The sequence below is a fragment of the Oncorhynchus nerka genome, linkage group LG22 (genome assembly GCF_034236695.1).
Source record: "Oncorhynchus nerka isolate Pitt River linkage group LG22, Oner_Uvic_2.0, whole genome shotgun sequence".
NCBI lineage: Eukaryota > Metazoa > Chordata > Actinopteri > Salmoniformes > Salmonidae > Oncorhynchus > Oncorhynchus nerka.
Genome location: NC_088417.1, coordinates 85,838,241 through 85,845,611, shown reverse-complemented (window position 1 = coordinate 85,845,611; position 7,371 = coordinate 85,838,241). Strand labels below are relative to the sequence as shown.

The 7,371-nt window shown below is 42.6% G+C and overlaps 1 protein-coding gene across 1 annotated transcript in view; it reads right to left on the bottom strand.

Annotated features, from left to right (window-relative positions):
* Window positions 1–7,254, bottom strand: part of LOC115117192 (membrane-associated phosphatidylinositol transfer protein 2-like) — a 133,040-nt gene extending 125,786 nt beyond the window's left edge. Inside the window, exon 1 of the mRNA XM_065007519.1 lies at window positions 6,529–7,254. The gene's annotated coding sequence lies outside the window, so the exon portion shown is untranslated. The remainder of the gene's footprint in view (window positions 1–6,528) is intronic.
* Between the last annotated feature and the right edge of the window lie 117 nt (window positions 7,255–7,371).

The following is a 7,371-nucleotide window of genomic DNA, read 5'->3' as shown; positions in this document are numbered from 1 at the left end:
ACTGAAGAGCTCAGTGACTTTCAACGTGGCACCGTCATAGGATGACACCTTTCCAACAAGTTAGTTGGTGAGATTTCTGCCCTGCTAGAGCTGCCCAGGTCAACTGTAAGTGCTGTAATTGTGACGTGGAAACATCTAGGAGCAACAACGACTCAGCCGCGAAGTGGTAGGCTACACAAGCTCACAGAACGGGACAGCCAAGTGCTGAAGCACTTAAAAATCGTCTGTCCTCGGTTGCAACATTCACTAACGAGTTCCAAACTGTCTCTGGAAGCAACGTCAGCACAAGAACTGTTCGTTGGGAGCTTCATGAAATGGGTTTCCGTGGCCGAGCTGCCGCACACAGGCCTAAGATCACCATGCGGAATGCCAAACGTCGGCTGGAGTGGTGTAAAGCTCGCTGCCATTGGACTCTGGAGCAGTGGAAACGCGTTCTCTGGAGTGATGAATCACTCTTCACCATCTGGCAGTCTGACGGATGAATCTGGGTTTGCCGGATGCCAGGAGAACGCTACCTTCCCCAATGCATAGTGCCAACTGTAAAGTTTGGTGAAGGAGGAGTAATGGTCTGGGGCTAGGCCCCTTAGTTCCAGTGAAGGGAAATCTTAACACTACAGCATACAATGACATTCTAGACGATTCTGTGCTTCTGACTTTGTGGCAACAGTTTGGGGAAGGCCCTTTCCTGTTTCAGCATGACAATGCCCCCGTGTACAAAGCGAGGTCCATTCAGAAATGGTTGGTTGAGATCGGTGCGGAAGAACTTGAATGGCCTGCACAGAGCCCTGACCTCAACCCCATCGAACACCTTTGGGATGAATTGGAATGCCAACCGCGAGCCAGGCCTACAATTGCCCAACATCGCTGCCCGACCCCACTAATGCTCTTGTGGCTGAATGGAAGCCCCAGTAGCAATGTTCCAACATCTAGTGGAAAGCCTTCCCAGAAGAGTGGAGGCTGTTATGGCAGGAAAGGGGGGACCAACTCCATATTAATGCCCATGATTTTGGATTGAGATTTTTGACGAGCAGGTGTCCACATACTTTTGGTAAGTTTTGCGTAATACAGTGGACGTCTAAGCTAACAGGCCTATGCATGCAATGCCCTGATGCATTCAGTACTCAAATCTCTGACAGCGTGAGGTGGACAATTATTGTTTTAGGAAAGTAAAAACCATTAAAACAATAGGCTATAAGGTTTTGCATATATGCTACTGATCGAAACACAAGGAATAGTGTTTTTGTAATTAGTTATAGGCTGTTTGAAAGGACATGGAAATGTGTATCTTCTGAAAAGGTAAGAAACAGTCGAGCTGCTTTAGTGTGTAGGCCGTTGTCCATGGAGCTCCGCAGAGATTTCACGCCAACCTGTCACTTCTTGGTCAAAAGCATTGGAACTTTGATGTTTTTTGGGGTATAGCGTGATATAAGCAGAATTCAATATAATTTCAATGCAATAACTCAAATGACGCACCTGGGTATATAGCTACATATCGGTATGTTTCATCATAGAAATAGATACATTCTATTATGGTTATGACTGGGACAATTCTGAGGGAAAAACAAAAAAACTATAGAGACAATGTCTTCATCGAACAACACTGTTTCACGACACATCAGTGACATGGTGGGAGATGTTTTGGAACAATTACTGCTTTGCATATGTAACAGTATAGCTTTCATCCGTCCCCCTCGCCTGAACCGGGCTCGAACCAGGGACCCTCTGTACACAGACAACAGTCACCCACGAAGCATCGTTACCCATCGTGCCACAAAAGCCACGGCCCTTGCAGAGCAAGGTGAACAACTACTTCAGGTCTCAGAGTGAGTGAGGTCACCCGATTTAAACGCTATTAGCGCGCACCACCGCTTACTAGCTAGCCATTTCACATCGGTTACACATACAAGTCAGTGAATTTTATGCGTTACAGCTGGATGAGTCAACAGACATGGCGGGCCTGGCACAGCTCCTGGTATATGTCTGTTACCTTTATGGGGGGTCAATTAAGGAAGACCTCCTCTTCTGCAAACCAATGGAAACCAGGACAACAGGAGAGGATATTTTTAAAGTACTGGACAGCTTTGCGACATCAAATGGACTTTGGTGGTCAAGATGTGTTGGTATCTGTACTGATGGCGCAAAAGCCATGACAGGGAGACATAGTGGAGTGGTAAGCAAGCAGTTGCTCCCGACACCACTTGGGTACACTGCAGCACTCACCGAGAGGCTCTTTCTGCCAAGGGAATGCCTGACAGCTTGAAAGATGTTTTAGACACTACATTGAAAATGGTTCACTTTGTTAAAGCAAGCCCTCTGAACTATCGTGTATTTTCTGCATTATGCAATGAAATGGGCAGCGACCATGTAACGCTGGCTATCAAGGGGCAAAGTATTCCATGTTCTTTTGAATAGAGAGACAAGCTTAAAGTTTTCTTTACTGACCACAATTATCACTTGTCTGCCCGCTTGCATGATGATGAGTTTCTCACACAACTGGCCTACCTGGGTGATGTTTTTCTAGTCTGAATGATCTGAATCTAGGATTACAGGGACTCTCCGCAAATATATTCAATGTTCCGGGACAAAATTGAGGCTATGATTTAGAAGTTGGAGCTCTTTTCTGTGTTCATTAACAAGGACAACACACAGGTCTTTCCATCATTGTATGATTTTTTTTGTGTGCAAATGAACTCCAGCTTACGGACAATGTCAAATGTAATATAGCGAAGCACCTGAGTCAGCTGGGGACGCAATTATGCAGGTACATTCCCGAAACGGACGACACAAACACCTGGATTCATTATCCCTTCCTCCAGTCCACTTACCGATATCTGAACAAGAGAGCCTCATCGGAGTTGCAACAAACGGTTCTGTGAAAATGTAATTTAATTAGAAGCCACTGCCAGGTTTCTGGATTTGGCTGTGCTCAGATTATTCTGCCTTGGCAAATCGTGCTGTTAAGACACTGATGTCCTTTGCAACCACGTACCTATGTGAGAGTGGATTATTGGCCTTCACTAGCATGAAAACTAAATACAGACCTTGTGTGGAAAATGATTTAAGACTGAGACTCTCTCCAATACAACCCAACAATGTAGAGTTATGTACATCCTTTCAAGCTCACCCTTATCATTAACCTGTGATGAGTTATTCACCATTTTTGATGAACAAATAAGATTTTATATGTAAGGTGGCTAAATAAAGAGCAAAATGAATTATTATTATTATATTATTATTTTTGCCCTGGTCCTATAAGAGCTCTTTGTCACTTTCCACAAGCCGGATTGTGACAAAAACTCACTCATTCTTATGTTTAATAAATGTATTGTATAGTGTGTGTGTGTGTGTGTGTGTGGCAGGCTTACAATGATGGCAAAAAAACAACATTTGAGAGTGCACTGACCCTGTTGCTAGAGGGGATACGCAGCTGGAGGTTGAATGTTTGAAGGGGTACGGGACTATAAAAAGTTTGGGAACCACTGGCTTAATTGATTGCTTGGGTCGAATTTGATTGACAGAAGTGTAGTGTGCCATATCACAATGTGTTGCTGATCTCATGAGCAACATGATGTTCTATGTTTGAAGCAGCCTATAGGCCTATTTATTTGGCAAGTCAGATGTGCATGGCTTCATCTCACTGTAGTAGGCTGTAGGCCACAGGGCTATTCAACTCTGACCGTACGAGGTCCAGAGTCTACTTGTTTTCTTTTCTCCCTGTTAATTCATGTAGGGGCGGCAGGTAGCCTAGTGGTTAGCACATTGGACTTATAACTGAAAGGTTGCAAGATCGAATCCCTGAGCTGACAAGGTAAAAATCTGTTGTTCTGCCCCTGAACAAGGCAATTAACCCACTGTTCCATGGCTGTCATTGAAAATTAGAATTTGTTCCTAACTGACTTGCCTAGTTAAATAAAAAATTAAAAAATTGCACCCACCTGGTGTCCCAGGTCTAAATCAGACCACAGTGGAGTAAAAAGTACCCAACAATCATACTTGAGTAAAAGTAAAGATCCCTTAATAGAAAATGACTCAAGTAAAAGTATTTGGTTTAAAATATACCTAAGTATCAAAAAGCAATGTAATTACTAAAATACACTTAAGTATCAAAAGTAAAAGTATAAATCATTTCAAATGTGTTATCTTAAGCAAACCAGACGCCAACATTTTCTTGTTTTTTTAAATGACTCCAACATTCAGACATAATTTACAAGCGAAGCATGTGTGTTTAGTAAGTCCTCCAGATCAGAGGCAGTAGGGACGACCAGGGATGTTCTCTGTTTAGTAAGTCCTCCAGATCAGAGGCAGTAGGGACGACCAGGGATGTTCTCTGTTTAGTAAGTCCTCCAGATCAGAGGCAGTAGGGATGACCAGGGATGTTCTCTGTTTAGTAAGTCCTCCAGATCAGAGGCAGTAGGGACGACCAGGGATGTTCTCTGTTTAGTAAGTCCTCCAGATCAGAGGCAGTAGGGACGACCAGGGATGTTCTCTGTTTAGTAAGTCCTCCAGATCAGAGGCAGTAGGGATGACCAGGGATGTTCTCTGTTTAGTAAGTCCTCCAGATCAGAGGCAGTAGGGATGACCAGGGATGTTCTCTGTTTAGTAAGTCCTCCAGATCAGAGGCAGTAGGGATGACCAGGGATGTTCTCTGTTTAGTAAGTCCTCCAGATCAGAGGCAGTAGGGATGACCAGGGATGTTCTCTGTTTAGTAAGTCCTCCAGATCAGAGGCAGTAGGGACGACCAGGGATGTTCTCTGTTTAGTAAGTCCTCCAGATCAGAGGCAGTAGGGACGACCAGGGATGTTCTCTGTTTAGTAAGTCCTCCAGATCAGAGGCAGTAGGGACGACCAGGGATGTTCTCTGTTTAGTAAGTCCTCCAGATCAGAGGCAGTAGGGACGACCAGGGATGTTCTCTGTTTAGTAAGTCCTCCAGATCAGAGGCAGTATGGACGACCAGGGATGTTCTCTGTTTAGTAAGTCCTCCAGATCAGAGGCAGTAGGGACGACCAGGGATGTTCTCTGTTTAGTAAGTCCTCCAGATCAGAGGCAGTAGGGATGACCAGGGATGTTCTATTGATAAGTGCGTGAATTGAACAATTTCCCTGTTATTTTGGGTGTCAAGGAAAATGTATGGAGTAAAAAACACCACTGTCAGACCATGATTAGAGGGAAATAATGAAAAATGCAGTGGAAATGGTTTTGAGGTCCTGAGTTGAGTTTAGGGCTGTAGGCTATGTTTTGGTTATTTAGATTTTCATTTGCCTTTTGTTTACTGCGTTAGTTAACTGTTTAAGTAACTCACCTAAATATAGATTGTCATGCCTTTATAAATCTGATATTTTGTTTACTGTTTAAGTAACTAACCTAAATATAGACTGAATCATGCCTTTATAAATCTGATATTTTGTTTACTGTTTAAGTAACTAACCTAAATATAGACTGAATCATGCCTTTATAAATCTGATATTTTGTTTACTGTTTAAGTAACTAACCTAAATATAGACTGAATCATGCCTTTATAAATCTGATATTTTGTTTACTGTTTAAGTAACTAACCTAAATATAGACTGAATCATGCCTTTATAAATCTGATATTTTGTTTACTGTTTAAGTAACTCACCTAAATATAGATTGTCATGCCTTTATAAATCTGATATTTTGTTTACTGTTTAAGTAACTCACCTAAATATAGACTGAATCATGCCTTTATAAATCTGATATTTTGTTAACTGTTTATGTAACTAACCTAAATATAGATTGAGTCATGCCTTTATAAATCTGATATTTTGTTTACTGGGCCTACTTGCCTACCTGGGACCGTGGTGTGTTGGCGTTCATTTGTTCCATTCGCAGTTGTCAGTAATTCTAAGCCAAACTGTTATTCACTATTTTTGTTTGCATGCATGATTAACTAGACAACTACTGTCAGCTTTTAGTTGGCATTATTTTGGTTAGACAGCTGTGTGTATGGCTGCATTCACATAGGCTGTTTGTAATAGGGGAATATCTCTTGTAGCCTACATTCATTACCAAAACGGCCTTGCATTAGTGTGCAGAGCGCTGTCCATTGTGTTGATAAACTGCAGCGGATTGGCACGAAATCTGTAGCCTACTTGTCACTTCAAAAGCACTCAATGATCTCAGAGTCTAGGCATTTGAACTTCATGTTTATTGTGATATAAGTAGAATTCAATATAATTCCAATGCATCTCCCCTCCCTCCCAACACAAACACACACAAATAGATTTGCCCCCTCGCCGGTTTCAAATGGGCCCTTAGTCACCTTTTCCTGGCGCCGGGTCTGACATTCTGATCTGTTCAATCAGCCTTATTCATTGATATGGTGTATACCTCCACAATACTATTTTGATACACATCGTGGGGATTAAGCAGTGTATACGCAATGTCCAATGAAAAATACGTGGCGTATACATGCGTATAACCTCCACTACACCACTGCATATGGCCTCAGCTCTCGAGCTGCTCCCTGTCGAAAACCACACGCCAAGTCAAGATTCTAAGAACACTCACCAGCAATGTGATGGAAACTCCTCACTGCATTCTTCCAATGCGCTGTTGGATTTCCTGGAATTTGTCCAAATACACAGTTTATTGGCTAAGAAATGTCTTAACTATAACCAATGACACCTAAATAAAATAATTTAGCAAGCTAACCCAGCAAATTTGCAAATAATTCTGCATCCATCCACGTCTTTTGCTCCAATAGCGGCACTGCCGTCAACGCATTGAGTGTCCCTTTACTGTCTGCCTGACCACGACAGGCACCAGAAAGACGAATGTCTATCCCAAGACCTCTCTACATCAAGTTCCTTTGACATAGACTATTTGTCCGGCTTTTCTAGTCTGAATGCCATTCCATTTATTTGGATGTCTGCCTGCTGTTTCCCCTTTGAGAATAAAGCGGACTGCTTATGTTCCTTCGGGCTCTCTACCGTTCATTGACAGCCAAAACAAAGTCATGTGCAACATTATCCTTCTATTGGAAAATGACGTAGCAAATTACCAGGTCGTGGTTGTATGCTACATGTTACGTCGCTAAAGCATTGGCAATCCTAATCATACAGTATGTCCGACTTCATATACACGTCCTGTACTGTCAGCTAGACAGAAAGCGCCCCCCAGTGGCTACAGATTAATCACAGACCTGAACGGTACCTCTACAAGATGCTTTATAAAACATGAAGGCCTACAGTAGAGTACAAATGTACTGAATCAACAGTAGTCATGGACCCCGTTTTGGACACGGATGGCCAAATTGAATATCTTTGAATGAATTGTGTAACAAACTATTTATTCTATATAGATGAGGCCTCTGACTGTGTCACTACAGACACCCTGGTTTGAATCCAGGCT